The 21,783-nt window shown below is 45.1% G+C and overlaps 1 long non-coding RNA gene across 1 annotated transcript; it reads left to right on the forward strand.

Annotated features, from left to right (window-relative positions):
• Positions 1 to 1,195: 1,195 nt before the first annotated feature.
• LOC141148709 (uncharacterized) lies at positions 1,196 to 17,682 on the forward strand. Its single transcript, XR_012245245.1, has 3 exons — positions 1,196 to 1,459; positions 16,361 to 16,584; positions 17,501 to 17,682. It is a non-coding gene; the product is annotated as an uncharacterized lncRNA (long non-coding RNA).
• The last annotated feature ends 4,101 nt before the right edge of the window (positions 17,683 to 21,783 follow it).

Consider the following 21,783-nt stretch of genomic DNA (forward strand, 5'->3'; position numbering starts at 1 on the left):
GTCCTTTAATGACAAATTATGCTCCAATGTTGCTTTCTCTTTCTAGCAAACAAGGTTGTGTAAGAAGCTGCAAGTGTTTTTGCTGTTTCACAACTGTCCACTAGGTGGTGACATAAGTCCACAGAGTATCTGTTCCCCTTGTACTTTCAGATCCATTGATGGTGTGATAATACAGCTGGATTGTCAATGGACGCAATGTTACAGTTTTTTTTTATTGGATATGTTTTATAGCAATAAAAAATATTGTTTTTTTTTTTTGTTTTTTTATAGCGCAAAAAAGAAAAAACGCAGAGGTGATCAAATACCAACAAAAGAAAGCCCTATTTGTGGGGAAAAATGCCATCAATTTTATTTAAGTACAGCATCGCACCACTGCACAATTGTTAGTTAAAGTGACGCAATGCCGTATCGCAAAAAATGGCCTGGTCCTGAAGGGGGGTAAACCTTCTGGGGCTGAAGTGGATAATGCATTCTATGCATTATGATAAAAAAACCTTCTGTGTGCAGCAGCCCCCTCAGCTCCCCGAATACTAACCTGAGCCCCATCTAGACCCAGTGATTTTGCACGAGAGACTCGGCTGTCTGGAACTCTTCCTCCTGGTTGGCTGAGACACAGCAGCGGGCGCAATTTGCTCAATGAGGAGAGAGGGGGTGGGGCCAAACCGCGGCTCCGTGTCTGAATGGATACACAGAGCAGTGGCTCGGCTCGGGTGCCCCCATAGCAAGCTGCTTGCTGTAGGGGCACTCTGCGGGAGGGAGTGGCCAGGAGCGCCGACGAGGGACCAGAGAAGAGGAGAATCTGGGCTTCTCTGTGGAAAACCACTGCACAGAGCAGGTAAGTATGACATGTTTGTTATTTTTAACCAAAAAAAAAAAGAGACTTTAGTATCCCTTTAAGTACCGTCCCTTGTGCTGATTTTTCCAAAAAAAGTTTTACCTAAACTTAGGCTTTAATGTTGCAAAAGCACACAGAAACAGTTTTTTTTTGTGCCGCATTCACATCACAACACTGGTGTGATGTGAATGCTAAATTTTTTTGGGAATGCATTGGATGGCACCCTAAGTCACTGCAGTGTGAATAGACTGTAACTTTATATACTCTCAATAAAGTTAAAACAAAACAAAAACAATATAAACAGTGCAGTGCACTAAAACACCTTCGCTGCCTGGCAAAACTGCCTGGATTGGTTTAGCTTGTGGCTAGGGCGAATGGGCCCTTATATAGAGTCCCTGCCAGGAACAGCACTTCCTCTTTCAGTATGACAACGCTAAGCCACTCGTTCAGAAGCAGTGTTGTCAGCCTGCTGTGTGTGTGCGCTCCGTTGGGCTGCCAATGACATCTCTTCCTGTAGCACAGCGATCAACTAAAGGAACTCTCACAGCAGGCTTCAACTTGCAAGGCAGTTGCTTAACGTTGATAACCTGCAACAGGAAATTCTGTTACTGTCTGGATCTCCAGGTAACAATCTTTGCAACAGATTTACAAAAAATAGGTTGAAAATGAAACGGTACGATGACTAAACAGCATACAATATGTGAACTTTTTATAACCCCAGGAGCTTCCTGATAAGAAATGTCCCCTACTTTCCTTTTCACTATTACTGAGATTTCTTCTGTAAACACATTGTAAGGAAGTCATTTTATCAGTTTCCTTGGGGTAGATGTGTACTAGATGAATCCAAGTCACTGGAGCGTAGAACATTTCCAGCCAAGATGTCCATTATGAAAGATGCCTATCAGGAAAGAGGATAATCATATAAAACATTTTGAATGAACATTGGGAAACATTATAAACTTGTAGAAACTATTGAATGCTAATTTACAATTTCCTGCTATGTGTGCAGATTGTAGAGCAACCAACTCCAGAGACTTGTGTCAGCTGCAATGACTTTTCACATAGGATATTGACAGAAAGGGCATGCCAGTATACAGAATGTGGATGCGCAGACTGGCACATAGTCATGTGTATGTACACAGAGGTGTGCCTATGCACGCATGTATGTCATTAACGCTGGTGCCAAGTGGGCTATTTAAACTGATCTGCTGCACATGACCAGTGCTGTCTTGTCTAGAGTTTTCCTGTGAAACCTATCTCCAACTCTGTATCTGATTATCCATCATCAACCCAGCTAGCCCTGCCTACTCCTAATATCTACCTGTATCGACCCTGGCTTGTCAATTCTGTTTGTTCCTGACCTGCTCATCTGTTGACTCCACTTACGTGATTATAATCAACCTGATTGTCAGTTACTGACCCGGCTTGCCTGACTTAGCTGATCATCTGCCTGCTGCCAAGCCAGTCTCTGCTGATCATCTGCATGCAGCCCAGCTAGTCTTTGCTATTTATCCGCCTGCTGCGAAGCCAGTCTCTGCTGATCATCTGCCTGCTGCCCAGCCAGTCTCTGCTGATTATGCGCCTGCTGCCAAGGTAGTCTCTTCCGATCATTTGCCTGCTGCCCAGCCAGTCTCTGCTGATTATCCGCCTGCTGCCAAGCCAGTCTCTGCTGATGATCTGCCTGCAGCCCAGCTGGTCTCTGCTCATTATCCGACTGCCAAGCTAGTCTTTGCTGATCATCTGCCTGCTGCTCAGCCAGTCTGGGCTAACTATCCGCCTGCTGCCAAGTTAGTCTGCTGATCATCTGCCTGCTGCCTAGCCAGTCTCTGCTGAATATTCGCCTGCTGCCAAGTTAGTTTTAGCAGATCATCTGCCTGATGCTCAGCCAGTCTCTGCTTATTATCTGCCTACTGCCAAGCTAGTCTCTGCTGATCATCTGCCTGCAGTCCATCCAGTCTCTGCTGATTATGCGCCTGCTGCCAAGCCAGTCTCTGCTGATCATCTGCCTGCTGCCCAGCTAGTCTCTGCTGATCATCTGCCTGCTGCCCAGATTATCTGACTGCTGCCAAGCTGGTCTCTGCTGATTATCTGCGTGCAGCCCATCTGGTCTCTGCTGATTATCCGCCTGCTGCCAAGCCAGTCTCAGCTGATCATCCACCTGCTACCAAGCTAGTCTCTGCTGATCATCTGCCTGCAGCCCAGCCAGTCTCTGCTGATTATTTGCCTGCTGCCAAGCTATTCTCAGCTGATGATCTGCCTGATGCCCAGCCAGTCTCTGCTGATTATGCTCCTGCTGCCAAGCCAGTCTCTGTTGATGATCTGCCTGCAGCCCAACTGGTCTCTGGTGATTATCCGGCTGCCAAGCCAGTCTCTGCTGATCATCTGCCTGCTGCCCAGCCAGTCTTTGCTGATTATTCGCCTGCTGCCAAGCTAGTCTCTGCTGATCATCTGCCTGCTGCCTAGTCAGTCTCTGCTGATTATTCACCTGCTGCCAAGTTAGCCTCAGCTGATCATCTGCCTGATGCCCAGCCAGTCTCTGCTGATTATCCTCCTGCTGCCAAGCCAGTCTCTGCTGATCATCTGCCTGCTGCCCAGCCAGTCTCTGCTGACTATCTACCTGCTGCCAAGCCAGTTTCTGCCAATCATCTGCCTGCTGCCCAGCCAGTCTGCTGCTCTTTCACCTGCTATCCAGCTAGTCTCTGCTGATTATCTGACTGCTGCCAAGCCAGTCTGTGCTGATGATCTGCCTGCAGCCCAGCTGGTCTCTGCTCATTATCTGCCTGCTGCCAAGCCAGTCTCTGCTGATCATCTGCCTGCTGCCAAGCCAGTCTCTGCTGATCATCTGCCTGCTGCCCAGCCAGTCTCTGCTGATTATCCACCTGCTGCCCAGCCAGTCTCTGCTGATCATCTGCCTGCTGCCCAGCCAGTCTCTGCTGATTATTCGCCTGCTGCCAAGCCAGTCTCTGCTGATCATCTGCCTTCTGCCCAGCCCGTCTCTGCTGATTATCCACCTGCTGCCAAGCCAGTCTCTGCTGATGATCTGCCTGCAGCCCAGCTGGTCTCTGCTGAAATTCCTGCCTGCTGCCAAGCCAGTCTCTGCTGATCATCTGCCTGCTGCCCAGCCAGTCTCTGCTGATTATTCGCCTGCTGCCAAGTTTTTCTCAGCTGATCATCTGCTTGATGCCCAGCCAGTCTCTGCTGATTATCTGCCTGCTGCCAAGACAGTCTGCTGATCATCTGCCTGCAGCCCAGCCAGTCTCTGCTGATTATGCACCTGCTGCCAAGCCAGTCTCTGCTGATCATCTGCCTGCTGCCAAGCTAGTTTCTGCTGATCATCTGCCTGCTGCCCAGCCAGTTTGCTGCTCATTCACCTGCTATCCAGCTAGTCTCTGCTGATTATCTGACTGCTGCCAAGCCAGTCTCTGCTGATCATCTGCCTGCTGTCCAGCCAGTCTCTGCTACTTAATTGCCTGCTGCCAAGCCAGTCTCTGCTGATGATCTGCCTGCAGCCCAGGTGGTCTCTGCTGATTTTCCGCCTGCTGCCAAGCCAGTCTCTGCTGATCATTTGCCTGCTGCCTAGCCAGTCTCTGCTGATTTTTCGCCTGCTGCCAAGCTATTCTCAGCTGATCATCTGCCTGATGCCCAGCCAGTCTCTGCTGATTATCCGCCTGCTGCCAAGCCAGTCTCTGTTGATTATCCGCCTGCTGCCAAGCCAGTCTCTGCTGATCATCTGCCTGCAGCCCAGCCAGTCTCTGCTGATTATGCAAAGTGTAAATTCTCCAGTGTTGTCACATGAAAAGATATAATAAAATATTTACAAAAATGTGAGGGATGTACTCACTTTTGTGAGATATTGTATGTCCAACCTTACTACGTGGCTAAAGTTTGGCCTCGTTCAGACAGGTGCTGGGGTGTAGGCAGCCTATGGAAGTGGATGCAGCCATGGTGACTGCACAGACTGTCACATGTAAAAATTTGACATCTGCACACAAGTGGGTGCATGACCCCAAATGCATGCTGTCTGCACAGGAAGTTCCTGAATAAGGGCAGGATCTCCAGTTATTTTTTTAATTAAAGCTGCAGATTTAGAAACCTATCAAAGCTATATTAAGATAGTAAAGGTATGTGAGATGGAGCAAATGTGATAGAGCCCACCTCATTTCCTGGCTGGAGGATGTCCAACATCATCTAGGCCTTTTCGTCCCCAGCCTGCGCCTTTCATTCATTGGAATTTTGTTCTTTCTATCATAGAGGCTCAGCATAACATGTGGGTGTTACCTAGGGCAGTGGTCATCAACCCTGTCCTCAGGGCCCACTAACAGGCCAGGTTTGCAAGATAACTGAAATACATCACAGGTTATATCATTTGCTGCTCAGTGATTGCAGTATTCTAGTCTGCATGTCCCCAAGGTAATACATAAAACCTGGCCTGTTAGTGGGCCCTGAGGACAGGGTTGATTACCACTGACCTAGGGCATTCTGCATACAAATCTGTTCTTAAGCAGTCTGCTTAGGAACTCCCACTAATCCAATCCAGCAACCATCTATCAAGGCACTCATCTAAAACCCCCCCCCAAAAATTGCAATACATACATAATTACAGCAACAAGTAGATGAGAAGTGGAGGGTTGTAAGGCTCATTCAAACTAGTGTTTGAGGAGCTATAAAACCACCTGGTTGAACAGCTTTTCTACCCCCCAACTGCTTCCCCTTTAGCTGCAGAGGCAGGGTAGGGGGATGTACAGATGCTTTCCTTCGTGCCTGCGGCAGGAATTAAACCCTGTTGCATTCAGCAGGTGTAGGGCCCACTGAGCACGACCCTTTCACAGTGGAATGCATGCAATTTTTGCACACTAGTGTGGGGTTCAAGGGGTTAAAGCAGGTGGTGAAGAGGCAATACAGTACCTCCTTACTGTTTGTCAAAAGCTCTCTGAAGAGTGATCCAAATGTAAATTGCTCTTCAGAGATCAAAGCACTTGTGAACGAGTCCCTAGTTTAAATATGACAACTGGGGTCATAAAGTTTTTGTTTTTTTTTAATCATTATTATCTGGGCAAGGTCATGCACTTATGTCTTCTGCAGACAGAGCATGTATATGAGTCAGAAGACACGTGGAAGGAAATCACAAGACTATTATTCCAGTATACGAGTGTCTGCAAAGTAAAAACAGATTTAGGATAACTTTAGACAAATGTATGACATACCATCTAATGTGCTTCTGTAGGCAGATTACAGCGACCTGCTGGAACCTCCTAAAAACTGTCTCCAATCGATTTTACATAACCCCGATTAAAGTAAACCATCAATCAAAATCCCGATCCATTAATTAGAATAAGGACATGAAAAATGTACAACCGGAGGTTACCTTTAAATGATTAGCTGCGGAGATATAGGCAATAGAAGTTATGCACACCTTGATTTTTCCAGTAAAAGTCAAAACTGTCCTTGCCCCTTTGACCATATGGCCCTTTAACTGGAATCTATCATTATACTCCAGTTATACTTAAAGTGATATTAAAAGCTGTTTTTTTTTTTTTTTTAAATAAAAAAGATGTTATACTTACCTGCTCTGTGCAGCGATATTGTACAAAGATGTCCCTTCCCTCCTCTTTGGCAGTCCCCTGCTGGCGCTGTCCGCTCCTCCCTCTCCAGGTGCCTCCGCAGCAAGCTGAGTGAGAAGAAGGCACCCATTTGCACGCACTCCCGAGCCAGGCTGTGTGCATTCATAGACACACAGAGCCCCGCTAGGCTACGCCCTTGCTCCTTACTGGAGTTTGATTGACAACAGAAGAAGCCTATGGTTCCTGCAGCTTTCAGTGTCTCCTCTAAGATAAGGAAGTGAGAGGAGCTACATCGAGGCAGCGCCAGAGTAGTGAAGCAGAACTTCACTCTCTCAATCTTCATTGACTTTTTTAATCGTTAACCACTTCCCATCCACGCTATAGCCGAAAGACGGCTACAGCACGGACCTACTTTGCCGGGAGGGCGTCCATAGTTGTCCTCCCGTGCTCGAGCGGCCTGCGCGCCCCCTGCAAGTGACTTCTCAGCAAAATAAAGCATGGAGACATGGATAGATGGGGGGGGGGGTGTTTTGAATATTAAAAATTAAAGGGATTAACCTCAGATATATATAAAAGTCTAAATACTTATAGATTCTTTGGGGAAACATAGTTACATGCTTAAATGTAGACATGTGTGATTAGTTTCATACGAATCGAAAATTCGTATGAATTTCCATAAATTTGTACATTCGGGAGGATCCGAAATACAAATTGCTATGCTTCCGAATTTTGTACGAAATACGAAATTTCGTTTACGAATTTCGGATCCAAATTCCTAACGAACATTTGTAATTGTTACGAAAAGTTAACGAACCTAAAAGTTAAAACCCCAGGAAGTCAGCACAGCACAGGGATGGTGGGAGCCCCTCATAATGATAAATTCATCATAAGGAACATTCGTAATTGTTACGAAAAGTTAACGAACCTAACAAAAATTCCTATTTCGTACGAATCCAAATTGAATTTCGGACACGAATTATGAAATACAAATTAATTCTAATACGAAACGGAATGGAACGAAACAAATTTATTGACGGCGCACATGTCTACTTAAATGGGAGGAAAATCTTGGAGAACTCTCCCCTGAACAATGGAAAATCATATGGTCCCGTGCAGCCAAAAGCTCTATATGTAAGCTCTGTAAGGAAAACAGGGGCGTAACTAGAAATCACAGGGCCCCATAGCAAAATGTTGTATGGGCCCCCGCCCCTTCCCCCCCACACACACACAAAAAATGAACAATGAATGTTGGCGCTTCAATCATCACGGCACCATGGTTGTTATGGTGTCAGGATGATTGAAACACATTATTTCTATTATTACATTGTTATATAAAATGAAATAGTTCTACTCACCATAATGCAGAATCAGTGGGAGCTCTGAACGTGTCACTTGCCAATGTCACCTGCCACAAGTTGCGGATTGTCACTTGCTACAAGTTGCGGATTGTCCACTTGCCACGTCACCTGCCACACATTGCGGATTGTCCACTTGCCACATCACCTGCCGCATGTTGCAAATTGTCCACTTGCCACATTGCGGATTGCCAACTTGCCACATCACCTGCCACACGTTGCAAATTGTCCACTTGCCACGTCACCTGCCACAAGTTGCGGATTGTCACCTGCCACAAGTTGCGAATTGTCACTTGCCACAAGTTGCGAATTGTCACTTCCCACGTCACCTGCCACACGTTGCAAATTGCCCACTTGCCACGTAACCTGCCACACATTGCGGATTGACAACTTGCCACGTCACTTGCCACAAGTTGCTGATTGTCACTTGCCACGTCACCTGCCACATGTTGCAAATTGTCCACCTGCCACGTCACCTGCCACACATTGCGGATTGTCCACTTGCCACGTCACCTGCCACACGTTGCAAATTATCCACTTGCCACATCACCTGCCACACATTGCGGATTGTCCACTTGCCACATCACCTGCCACACATTGCGGATTGTCCACTTTCCACAAGTTGCGGATTGTCACTTGCCACATCATCTGCCACACGTTGCAAATTGCCCACTTGCCACGTCACCTGCCACACATTGTGGATTGTCCACTTGCCACGTCACCTGCCACACATTGCGGATTGTCCACTTGCCACGTCACCTGCCACACATTGCAGATTGTCCACTTGCCACATTACATGCCACACATTGCGGACTGTCCACTTGCCACGAGTTGCAGATTGTCACTTCACTTGCCACAAGTTGCAGATTGTGACTTTCACTTTGCTAAGGTGGGGAATGGGTATTGACACTTCCTGTTTCCCATTCTGAGTCAGGCAGCAGAGACATAATGTAATCTCTCTGCTGCCTGCACAGTGAGTGAGGGCGGAACTGCCGGGATGCACGGGCCCCGGGCAGTCAGAGATGTAATCTCTGCTCCGCCACCTGCTGATTGGCCAGTCCACCCACCGAGCCTCCCAGCTGGCAGCGTCCCGTACGTTCCCTCACCCGCCCACCATGCCGCCCAGCTGCGTCCGCTCGCACAGTCAGTGTGACTGTACGAGCGCCCTAACGGACGGGCAGCTCGGTGGCTCACGCGACGCCAGCTCACTTCCACGCCGAGTCACGGGGCTTCTCGGCTGCGGGGCCCCATAGTGCCCACGTGGGTCGCTATGGCGGTAGTTCCGCCACTGCTTATAAGGTACTATTCTTTTGGTACATGACACCATCTCACTTACATGCTATATATCCAATCGGCCTCAGATCGCTGCTGGGGATTTCTCCAAGGCCGGGGCACGTTATTCCACATCTACTGGCATTGCCCATCTTTACAGCCTTATTGGCGCTTGGTCCGGGACCTCCTCCATCGGCTATTTGAGGCGAATATCCCTTTTTCTCCTAGGCTTTTTTTTATTGGGATTTCTCCCTCCTAAACTACCCGGGTTAGCCAAAAAAATTAACCACACATATTCTAACAACGGGGAGATGTTTAATCATAGTTACATAGTTAGCATGTTAGCATGTGAATAAAGACACCAGTCCATCCAGTTCAACCTGAGTGAATGTGGGTGCGTGTCTACAATTGTCCCTATCCCTGTACATTGTGCTTATCTATTATATTATTATTTATTTAAGGTACCCATATAGCGCAGCGGGAACCCCCGCCCGAATAGCTGATAGGCTGGATCGCCATAATGCGATATGGTACCTCCAGATCAGTTGTTCTCAACCTACTAGTGCCGCGACCCCTTGATAAAATTTCCCAAAGTTGTGGAGACCCCTAACAGTAAAATTATTTTCGTAGCGTGAGTTGTCAGCACCCAAGGCAAGACAAGTAATTTGCGCCCCTAACCCACGGACATTTAGCACTCCCTGAGTCCCTTCCACTCATACAGTATTAAAACCTCTTTTGGTAAATTTTGGGATGTACCACTCTCTTTGTTCTCCTTTCTTTCCCTTTTACCTCTCTGTATCCTAATTTCCTGTTTGTTTTCCCCATCCCTCGCTCTAGCCATCTTTCTTGTTTTTTCTCTAATTCTTTCTCTCCCTTTTTTCTTTGTTCCTCCTCCTCTTTCCCTCTCCCTTCTATGTATTCTCTATTTTTATTCCTGCTCTTACTCCTTGGTGGGGCAGGGGGGAAGGGGGGGGGGGTGGGATGAGTGGCAGTTCTGGTGGGGGGGTGGGATCAGTGGCAGTGCTGGGGGGAGTTCTGATCAGCCAACTTAGGTGCTCTTGATCAAGGTCATCTGCTGATCCGAGAACTGTAGTGGGGACTTTTAATGGCAACTATAATCACAGGTAGTGTTACTCACTGTGTCTCCGGCTTCACTGTGTCTCCGACTTTGTGGTGTCTCGTAGCAGTGACACCTATGCCGAAATCAGGAGATAGGGTCTCCTCCAGCCCCTCCCATTTCACATTCCTCACAAGTCAGCTGACCTCTAGTCTCTGCCCCCCAGCCATGCCGTAAACTGAATGGGCGGTTGCAAAGAGGCTGAGTGGGCGGCCGCGGGCTCCAGGGACAGCCCTGCTGGGTGGCCGCAAAAAGGCTGGGAGAGCGGTGCGGGCTTCCAGAATAGCCCCGGATTCTGTGACCCCTGGCAAATCATCATTCGACCCCCAGGTTGAGAACCACTGCTCCAGATAGACCTCCCTTGATATCTTGGGATTTCTCTCTTCCCACAAGATGGAGCCTTTGAGCCCAGGAATGACGAGCAAAGCTGGTTGATTTCCTCTGTGTTTTTGGTTTTACCTTTTTCTTTCATGGATATGCAGGCTACGCTATTATAAGCTATCAATATGCTGGTATAGTGTGTTTGATTGTGGTACCCTCACTATTACTATTTTAGAACTATGTTATCATCCTTCTCTGAGATACACTCTAGATTCTTATGTTAACAGGCTATATCTCCTCTTAGTTTCTTGTTGGAAGCTTGTATACTATAAAGTACATTTTTTATTTTTCTCTTCTATTTTTGTATTGAAAAATATAAAAACTTAATAAAAATTGTCAATTATAAAAAAAAAAAGAATTAAATTTTTTTTTAGTTTGTGGTGCTCAGACACAGTGTCGTTCTGCTTTAAGGTAAAAAAAAACAATGTAGAGTTTAGAACCACTTTAGGAGATCACCCAGCAGTGCAATTCCCCCTCCCCCACTCCAAGGGTTAATTGCTCATTTAGTGTAGGGCAAGGATCTCCAAACTTTTCAGTACGAGGGCCACATTGTATATTTTACAAAGATTCAAGGGCCAAAACACAATCAGTTTTATAAATGAATAAATACAATTTTAATGAATGCATATGCTTTACTTAGAGCTTTTTTTTTTTCGTGATCAGCATGATATGATTCAGAATAACAGAGAAACACCTTCAGTAAAATGAAGCATAGAAATTCTATGTAAACTTCAGCCAGTAGTAACGATCGAACAAAAATACACCAAGTCTGCACCTTTCTCCTCCCCAGTTCCCTTTAAATCAGGGTCTTCATCAAAATCCCCCTTTACATTAGAGTCCCCATCAGAGTCCCCATTACATCACATTCCATTTCAGAGTTCCTCCTTACTTCAGTGTACCCATCAGAATCCCTCTTAAAACTGAGTCCCCCTTACATAAGTGTACCCATCAGGATCCCCTTTACATCACAGACCACGTTAGAGTTCCTCCTTACATCAGTGTACCCCTCAGAACCCCCCTTAAAATAGAGTCCCCCTTACATCACGGTCGCCATCAGAGCTCCCTTTACATCATAATCCACATCAGAGTTCTTCCTTACATCAGTGTACCCCTCAGAACCCCCCTTAAAACAGAGTCCCCCTTACATCAGGGTCCCCATCAAAGTTCTCTTTACATCACAGTCCACATCAGAGTTCCTCCTTACATCAGTGTACCCGTCAGAACTTACCTCATCAGAATCCATTTCAAGGCCCCCCCTACATCAGGCTACTCCTTTGATCATAATCCACAGCAGACTCTCACCTTATTGAGACTGTGCACATTGGTTGTGGGCTGAATAAAACCTTGTAGTGGGCTACATGTGGCCTGTGGGCCATAGTTTGGAGACGCCTGGTCTAGGGGGTGATGGATTATCTGAATTAATTACCCTTTTTTTAAGGAGGCACCCTCTTCACTGTACAACTGGTCCCCTGAAGCCACCCGTTTTTACTGCTTGACCAGTCACAACTCTCCAATGTCAATACGTACAATGCAGGAGCAGCGGTGAGGTGAGGGGCTTACCCACATTCTGTGAACATTGGAGAGTGGAGAAGAGCGCCAATGACAGGGTTGAGCTCAAGCATGTTTGGATCCTAATCTGAACCCACTTGAGCATTCCCTCCAGGAAGCTTTCATCTGTACTGTGCCAATCATAAGCAGCCAATGCATTCCCTGTCCCACAGTGACACATATACAACAGGTACGTATACTAGTAGCAATCATTGTAGTAGCAGTGCCTACTACAGTGGGGGCAGAAAGTATTCAGACCCCCTTAAATTTGTCACTCTTTGTTATATTGCAGCCATTTGCTAAAATCTTTTAAGTTAATTTTTTTTCCTCGTTAATGTACACACAGCACCCCATATTGACAGAATTGTTGACATTTTTGCAGATTTATTAAAAAAGAAAAACTGAAATATCACATGGTCCTAAGTATTCAGACCCTTTGCTCAGTATTTAGTAGAAGCACCCTTTTGATCTAATACAGCCATGAGTCTTTTTGGGAAAGATGCAACAAGTTTTTCACACCTGGATTTGAGGATCCTCTGCCATTCCTCCTTGCAAATCCTCTCCAGTTCTGTCAGGTTGGATGGTAAACGTTGGTGGACAGTCATTTTTAGGTCTCTCCAGAGATGCTCAATTGGGTTTAAGTCAGGGCTCTGGCTGGGCCATTCAAGAACAGTCACGGAGTTGTTGTGAAGCCACTCCTTTGTTATTTTAGCTGTGTGCTTAGGGTTATTGTCTTGTTGGAAGGTAAACCTTCAGCCCAGTCTGAGGTCCTGAGCACTCTGGAGAAGGTTTTCATTCAGGATATTACTGTACTTGGCCGCATTCATCTTTCCCTCGATTGCAACCAGTCATCCTGTCCCTGCAGCTGAAAAATGCCCCTACAGCATGATGCTGCCACCACCATGCTTCACTGTTGGGACTGTATTGGACAGGTGATGAGCAGTGCCTGGTTTTCTCCACACATACCGCTTAGAATTAAGGCCAAAAAGTTCTCTCTTGGTCTCATCAGACCAGAGAGTCTTATTTCTCACCATCTTGGAGTCCTTCAGGTGTTTTTTTAGCAAACTCCATGCAGGCTTTCATGTGTCTTGCACTGAGGAGAGGCTTCCATCGGGCCACTCTGCCATAAAGCCCCGACTGGTGGAGGGCTGCAGTGATGGTTGACTTTCTACAACTTTCTCCCATCTCTCGACTGCATCTCTGGAGCTCAGCCACAATGATCTTTGGGTTTTTTTTTACCTCTCTCACCAAGGCTCTTCTCCTCCGATAGCTCAGTTTGGCCAGACGGCCAGCTCTAGGAAGGGTTCTGGTCGTCCCAAACCTCTTCCATTTAAGGATTATGGAGGCCTCTGTGCTCTTAGGAACCTTAAGTGCAGCAGAAATTTTTTCTGTAACCTTGGCCAGATCTGTGCCTTGCCACAATTCTGTCTCTGAGCTGTTCCGGCAGTTCCTTTGACCTCATGATTCTCATTTGCTCTGACATGCACTGTGAGGTGTAAGATCTTATATAGACAGGTGTGTGGCTTTCCTAATCAAGTCCAATCAGTATAATCAAACACAGCTGGACTCAAATGAAGGTGTAGAACCATCTCAAGGATGATCAGAAGAAATGGACAGCACCTGAGTTAAATATATGAGTGTCACAGCAAAGGGTCTGAATACTTAGGACTATGTGATATTTCAGTTTTTCTTTTTTAATAAATCTGCAAAAATGTCAACAATCCTGTGTTTTTCTGTCAATATGGGGTGCTGTGTGTACATTAATGAGAAAAAAAAAATGAACTTAAATGATTTTAGCAAATGGCTGCAATATAACAAAGAGTGAAAAATGTAAGGGGGTCTGAATACTTTCCGTCCCCACTGTATAGTGATTTCCAGCTTCCTTAGGGAATCGCACAGCTTTGACACATATATACTTACATTGATCCAAGCTAACTATGTAAAAAATATTCATACCTGAACTTCAGCTTGAAGCTCATCACACGTGTTACAATCTGATTGTACACCTTCCTTTAGATCTAACAACTATGTATTACAAGTGCCTGCTTGATTGGAGACAAGCTGATTGGATAGTTCCTGACATTTACAGGAAAAGCTGAGATTTACATCTAATTTACATCTAATTTCAGCTTCCTTCCTCTCTGTATCTACAGTCTGTTTTGATATGAAGGTTTCTGTTTATTTTATCAGGTGCCCAGTTGGAATCACTCAGGATAGTGACCGATTTTATGGTGAAATGAGCTCACAGAAGTAATACCCCCTGGGGAGCATTGGCAGTTTAGAAAAGTCACATATTTGGGGTAGTTGCAGTACCTTCTTGCCACCTGAGGGAGCACAGAAATAATGCCAATAACACAGGTATGGTAGTAGCCCTGTGTATGCTCCAATTCCAGAAATGCAGTTCTGGCACCTCCAGCACTGAATGTATGTAATGAGAAGGGAAGTGGGGTGTGCTGGAGGGTCAATTGATTCGGACTGCTGGTGATGCTATTATCCCTAGGGGAGATCTATTGTCTCAATTGCTGGGGGTTCAATTATTGCTGAAAGGGATCTACTGTTGGAGGGTGGGGGTTTACTGATGCTGGCTGCTAGCAGATGTGTTGTTGCTGGGGGTATATTGTTGCAGGGGATCTATTGTTGCTGGGGGATCTATTGTTTCTGGAGATCTATTGTTGCAGGGGGAGATCTATTGTTGCAGGGGGAGATCTATTGTTGCTGAGGGAAATCTACTGTTGCTGGGGGAGATCTGTTGTTGCTGGGGGTCTGGTGTTGCTAGGGGAGGTCTATTCTTGCTGAGGGTGATCTATTGTTGTAGATCTATTGTTGGTGGGGGGATTTATTGTTGCTGGGTGGATTTAATATTGCTGGCTGCAGGAGATCTATTTTACTGTCTATCATTAACAAATAACATACAAATTACTTAGTACCACAAAATGATATTGGTTATCTAAAAGGGGCAGAACTGGGAGGTGGGAAGGGGGTGGAACCAATGGAAGGTACTGGGAGGTAGGAGGCGAAGACAAGGGGTGACTAGGAAGGGGGGAGTACCTGTACCTATTCTCTGAGAAAAAAAAGCCCTGCATAAGGCTTTTCCTTTGTGCTCCTAGAGGCTGAAGAGGCCTGATTTACAAAGTTACCTCTTTAAAGAGAACCAGAACTGTAAAAGCTGTGCACATAATAAGGCAAAAAGTGGGCAAAGGACAAGTCACCGGTATTGCCATGTTGTCTACATTCAGCAATTTTCTCCATTACTGACTTGCTATATCTTTTTCTACACTGTGTCTCTGTGTGGAGGTGGCCATCTTGGTAGAGGCAGGGCTTTGCTTTCCCAGTCACTGCTGCCCACTTGGCGACTGGTGATCTGATGACTGGTGGGGGGAATATTTAGAATGCAGCAGAAGAGATGGAGAAAACACAAGACCACAGAATGGCCGAAGCAAAGGCAGGGAGATTATTGCACTGCAGGTCCCCAGGTACAGCTTCCTCTCCAGCAAGGAGAACAGTGAGCAGCACAGTAGTGGCATCACCAGATCTCAGTCCAAATCTGATGAGACTAGCAGTCGGAAACAGCAGTACCTTTGATCTCACACTGCAGCACATCCTTCTCCATTTCTGAATTGCTCCTAATTTAATGTACAGAGGTTAAGGCTATTACACTGTCCTAGGGGCACAACTTTACATTTTCAACATCAAAGTCCAACTTCAGCTCAAATTGGAAGGGTAAGAGCCTTTGTCAGAATTTTACTATTAATGCCATTTGGTCCCTATTGGGGGAGATTTCCCCTTACGTCCTATCAGTGGACACAGATAAAAGCCCATTCTAAGAGAGTGGGGGAAGCTTAGAACCTCTGATAATGTTTTTAGTGTTGTCTGTGCCCTTACGTCCTAAGCAACTGCACCCTTCTCTGTATCCTTGTATGTAAATACAGAGTGCTGAGAAGATGCCTCCTCGGAGGTGGGTCCATGACTCCCCAAACTCAAAGGATTTCCTCAGTCTTTAGGGTCATTGAAACTGGAAGACTGAGGACACCTAGTGGTGAAAGGCTATTACTGTGAGGAACAGAGTGGAGGTGAGTACTGCAGACATTTACACACCACCCCGGGTCCCCAATTTGTTATAAATTTTGCTCAGAGCTGGGCTTAAATTTAATATCTATCTAGAAATTCAGCATATGCTTGTAGCTTAGCCTGTGAATTCTTAGCAGCTTAGTCAGCCTGCCATGTGTGAATCCTCTCATTAGCGCTACAAACACACAGCACTCAATTAGCACATATTTTCCATTCATTTCAGCCGTGAACAGTGTGAATAGGCCGCGGGTCCTCATCAATCCATGAACTGGAAACAGCTCTCGTGTTGTCCTCATTCTCTAATCAGCCAAGCCGGAGACATCGATGCAGCCCGCTCCATCACGCACCCAAGTCGCATTAGGTGGCGGGCCAATTGATGACTACAGCGCCTAACTGTCAACATTTCAACCTCGTTTCTGGGAATGGAGCCTTTCCAAAAGGAAACATGTAATTTTTGTTTTTGTAAGGGCTGATGTTCAACCCTTCATGTCACTAATTTAGAGGTCTTAATTTGAGTAAAAAGCCTTATCCTTAGTAAAATGAATATGACTTATCCTATACGGTGTCCTAGAAAAGCGCCTGAAAAACAGCAAAGCTGGCTTTAGAGTACGCTTCAGTGAGACGTGTAAATTTTGCAATTAAACTGATTTGGAAAACCTGGCTTGCCTGACGGCTTTGCTCTGCTTTTCACCCCGCCATTCTCTCTTGTCTAATTGCCTGGCCTGCCTGCTAGCCCCCTAGGTTTCCCAGTAGCCTTATATTCTGAATGACCATGAACCTGAGTCTGTGACAATGTACTTTGGTTCTGAGCAGCACCTTCTGTAGCGTTTATACAGGGCAGCTGCACAGAAAATAAGCTGTGCTCCTGTCCAGTGGCACTGTGAAAAGCTTGCTGAATATGATTACTATGGTTTATATAGAGCTCAAGTGATAGGTGTCCAGACAGCATTAGCAGAATATTTGATGGGACCATGCACTGATGTTTAAAGCAAGCCTGGCACTATAGTAACATTATAAAATACAGCCATACCTGTAGAAGAAAGCATTTTGCTGATACACTGATTCCAGGTGTTCTGTAAATCTTATACAATGACAAATTAAAGTCTGAAGCCTCGTACGCACGATCGGATTGTTGGACTTTTTTCCGAAGGGCGTTGACCCAAACTTTTCTTGCATACAAACAGCAAGGAATTGTTGGCCAACAAATATGAACGTAGTGACGCACTACGTTGTTTTTCAGCCCTTTAGCGCCACCCTTTGGGCTCCTTCTGTTAATTTCGTGTTAGTAGAAGTTTCGTGAGTGTTTATTCGTGGTTTTCATTTCGCACTTTTCATTTTACGCTTTTCATTTCGTGTTTTTCAGTTCGTTTCTGAACAGCCGTTCGTCAACCAGCCATGTTGCGGAATCGGAGGAGATAATGTGTTATTTATTATTGGCCTTGGAGTTATTGCTTTGGCAATTTTTTTGGATGAATAATGATTTGATTCGGTATATTTTCTATATTTTTGGATGCATAGAATGCACTTTTTGGTTAAGTTCTATTGGCAGATAGCATGTCTAATTTTGTTTGTTTTATTTTTTAATGCACAATAAAAAACAATGTGTAGAATAATACTTGGCTATGTGTTTTACTTTAAATGACAGTTTGGGAGTAGGCAGTTACATTTAAAAAATACAATGTAAAATTGACAAGGGACACCCATATAGTTGTATCTTTGATCTTAAAAACTACGAGATAATGGTGTTGTGGTAACTTGCCCAAATAAATAAAAAAAAAAAAAAAAAAAAGCATAATAATATTATTCTTGATATCACTAGAAAAAAAAAGTCTTTGAAAATTTGTTTGCAATAACTCCATCAGTATCATCAGCAAAGTAGCTTCATTATTATTCTATTAAAGTGGTTGTAAACCCACTGGGACCACTTCAACCTACAGGTAAGCCTAGATTAAGGCTTATCTGTAGGTGCAACAAATATCTCCGGTTAAGGAGATATTTTACAAAAGCCGGGCACCGTTGTCTACGGCGCATGCGCACCGTAGACAATGGCGCAGGCGCACTGAGCATGCCGTTAGTGAAGGCGAACATGCCGTCACTGACGGCACCCACGCGCATGTGCCGGAGTGACGTCATCGCGGCTCTGGCCGGTCACAGCGCCGGAGCCGCGATACCCGGAAGTCACTCCGGGATAGACGGCGACGGCGGAGGAGGCGAACGAGGGTCGCTTCGGGGGCTTCGATCTGAGGTAAGTTATTCATAATGAGCTACTATGCTATGACTTTGCCTTGCAGGGTGTATTTTTTTTTTTAAGGCTTTACTTCCTCTTTAAAGAAGAAGAGAATTGTGCGCTGCATTTCGAGATTTCATAATTTGCCACATCACGAATGTTAATTCTCCATTACGAACGCTGGTTTACAAGACCGACCGCTTCTGGCTCGTCCTTGCTTCCGAGCATGCGTGTTTGTACTTTGGACTTTTGTCCGACGGACTTGTGTACACACGATCGGAAAATCCGACAACAGACATTTGCCCACGGAAAATTTTAAAACCTGCTATCCAACATTTGTCAGCGGAAAATCCGACAACAATCGTCCAGTCCAATGGAGCATACATCTCACATTTAAATTTAGCTAAAAAAAATGAAGAAAAAAAAAATCAGCACAAGGGACATTACTGACCTAAATTGTGATGTGTCCCTTGTGCTGCTTTGTCCTGCATTTAATTAAATTTCTCTCCTCTCATTTCCCAGTGTGGTGGGGGTTAATAGAACTGAGAGAGGCACTCATCAAGAGAGCCTGAGTATTCCTGCCCTTTCCACCTCGCTCGGCCATTCATAGAAGCCTGTACTACAGCTTCTATGAATGAAGCAGGATATGTGAATGGATGGAGCGAACCTATTAATTATCTTCCCGTCCTCCATTCATAAATCACGGTTCATTGATAGAAGCTGTAATACAGGAAGAAGCAATAGACTGGGGTAGAAAGGACAGGCATAGTTGGGCACTCTTGGTGAAGTCAGATGTCAGTTCTTCAGTTCGATTAACCCCCACCACACTGGATGATTACAGCATGCGGGGGTTGGGCATCAGAAGAGGAAGATTTCATCTTTTTTTTTTTTTTATTAAAATTAGGCTTTAACCACTTCAATAGAGGGCATTTTCACCCCCTTCCTGCCCAAGCCAATTTTCAGTTTCCAGTGCTGTCGCAATTTGAATTACAATTGCGCGGTCATGCAACGCTGTACCCAAATGAAATTTTTATCACTTTATCCCCATAAATAGAGCTTTCTTTTGGTGGTATTTGATCATCTCTGCGTTTTTTATTTTTTGCGCTATAAACAAAGTAATAGCGACAAGTTTGAAAAATAAACACAATATTTTTTACTTTTTGCTATAATAAATATCCCATTTTTAAAAAAAAAAAACTATTTTTTTCATCAGTTTAGGCCAATATGTATTCTTCTACATATTTTTGGTTAAAAAAATCGCAATAAGCGTATATTGATTGGTTTGGTGTCTGGTTTAATTATAGTGTCTACAAAATAGGGGATAGTTTTATGGCATTTTTATTATTTTTTTTTTTTTAACTAGTAATGGCAGCGATCTGCAATTTTTATTGTGAATGCGACATTGCGGCAGACATATCGGACACTTTTGACACCATTTTGGGACCATTCACATTTATACAGCGATCAGTGCTATACAAATGCATTGATTACTGTATAAATGTCACTGGCATGGAAGGGGTTAACACTAGGGGGCGATCAAGGGGTTAATTGTGTTACCTAGGGAGTGATTCTAACTGTAGGGGGAGGGGACTCACAAGGGGAGGAGACCGATCGGTGTTCCTCTGTACTGGGAACACATGATCGGTCTCCTCTCACCTGACAGGACGTAGATCTGTGTGTTTACACACACAGATCCACGGTCCTGCTCTGTTAAGGGGCAATCGCGGGTGCCCGGCGGACATCGTGGCCGCCGGGCACGCGTATCGGCTCCAGAGTGATGCTGCGGGGGGCGCACACACACGTGCCCCCCAGATGGCCGGGAAGCCCAGGACGTCATATGACGCCCGCCCAGGATAGGAGATCCCTCCTGCGGATGTCATATGACTATGGCTGGGATGGGAAGTGGTTAAAGTGTCACTAAACCCAGGCCCCTGCATTCACTATATCTGGTCTCCCACAGTACACAGAACATGAAAATGCAATAGCTTTAGTAAATATAAATGGCTAAATACCTTTTCTCATTAGCAGTACATAGCAGTCTTGTGACTTCTATCTGTGTCTGGTTAGAGCTTGTAGGAGGAGTTTTCATTCTGCTCTGTCCCATGAGGCTGCAGGACCCCTGACCCTCTGTCTTGACAGTGCTGATCACATGTATTCTCCCAAGATAAAAAAAACTCTCTAGCAATACACACCAAACTGAGCATGTGCGGCTTGTCCCCTAGCCTCTGTTCTATCAGCTGATAGATTTGGGACAGTGGAAGAAGGAGAGGATTAGAGAAGACAGGATCAAACAGCCTTTTTACAAAGTGCAGAGGAATAACCCCTTAGGCTTCATGTACACCAGACGTTGGATAACCTCTTCTAAACAATGTAACTTGACAGTTACCAACCATCATGAAAAAACGCCCCCCCCCCCCCAAATATTCAATTGATCTGCATGGTGAAAAAAAACTCAACTGCCTAGAAACAACTATAAATCACCCTGTGTACATGTACTGATAAGATAACATAGAGGAGAGTTCAATGGCTGCTGAAAAAAACACCTAACTTCACCTAAACCTTTGTTTACCAGCAGCAGTGTACATGAGGCCTAAGAGGATTAACCCCTTAGGTTCCACAGTGAGTATAACAAGCACACTTTACTGCACATATAGACTGATCTTACTGGTGTGGGTTTAGTACTACTTACAGCACCAGAGTCCTGAAGAATGGGGAGATCGTTATGTCCCAGAAACATGTTGGCTGTATTATTTTATCCTGTTATGAACCAATATTATTAAAGGATTGTGGCTTCTCAGATCTTCTGTTTGGCGCTGATTAGACTGTATATATATAGATACGCAACTGTAAAAGCAGACTGTTTATTATCACCTTTGCTGCTGCCTATGCCACTGATTCCTGAGAACTGTTGATATACACAGGGAAATAATAATAAAAGGTGCAGCGCTAACTCAATGGGTGACCATACAGAGAAATATATAATATATAATAAATAATAAACCGGAAGCAAAAAGAAATGTCCAACAGTAAATGTCCCAAAAAGACTGACATAAATCCACCAGAGGTGTGATGATAACAGCAGACAATGATGTGTGATACTGGAACCCTTCACCATAGATCGAATGGCCTCTCACCTGGTCCTAAAGATAATCAGGCAATGATACAAGATCGGCAGACAAGGAGATCTATATGACAAGGGACTCCTCCGGATGATCAGATGGCAGGTGGGTATCATAAGCATGTAATCACAAAAGGACATCTGCTGAGGAAGTCCCCGCCCACTGGGACGCAACGCGTCTAGAACGTGACGTCGTGACGTCATCCGCTGCTACTGCGCATGCTCCACCGCTCACACACTGTGTGTCCATGTTCGTTTCCTGGCACTTGTGAAGTGCCTGATATGTAAGTTTGATTTTATT

This window comes from Aquarana catesbeiana, linkage group LG06, assembly GCF_042186555.1.
Source record: "Aquarana catesbeiana isolate 2022-GZ linkage group LG06, ASM4218655v1, whole genome shotgun sequence".
NCBI classification, from domain to species: domain Eukaryota; kingdom Metazoa; phylum Chordata; class Amphibia; order Anura; family Ranidae; genus Aquarana; species Aquarana catesbeiana.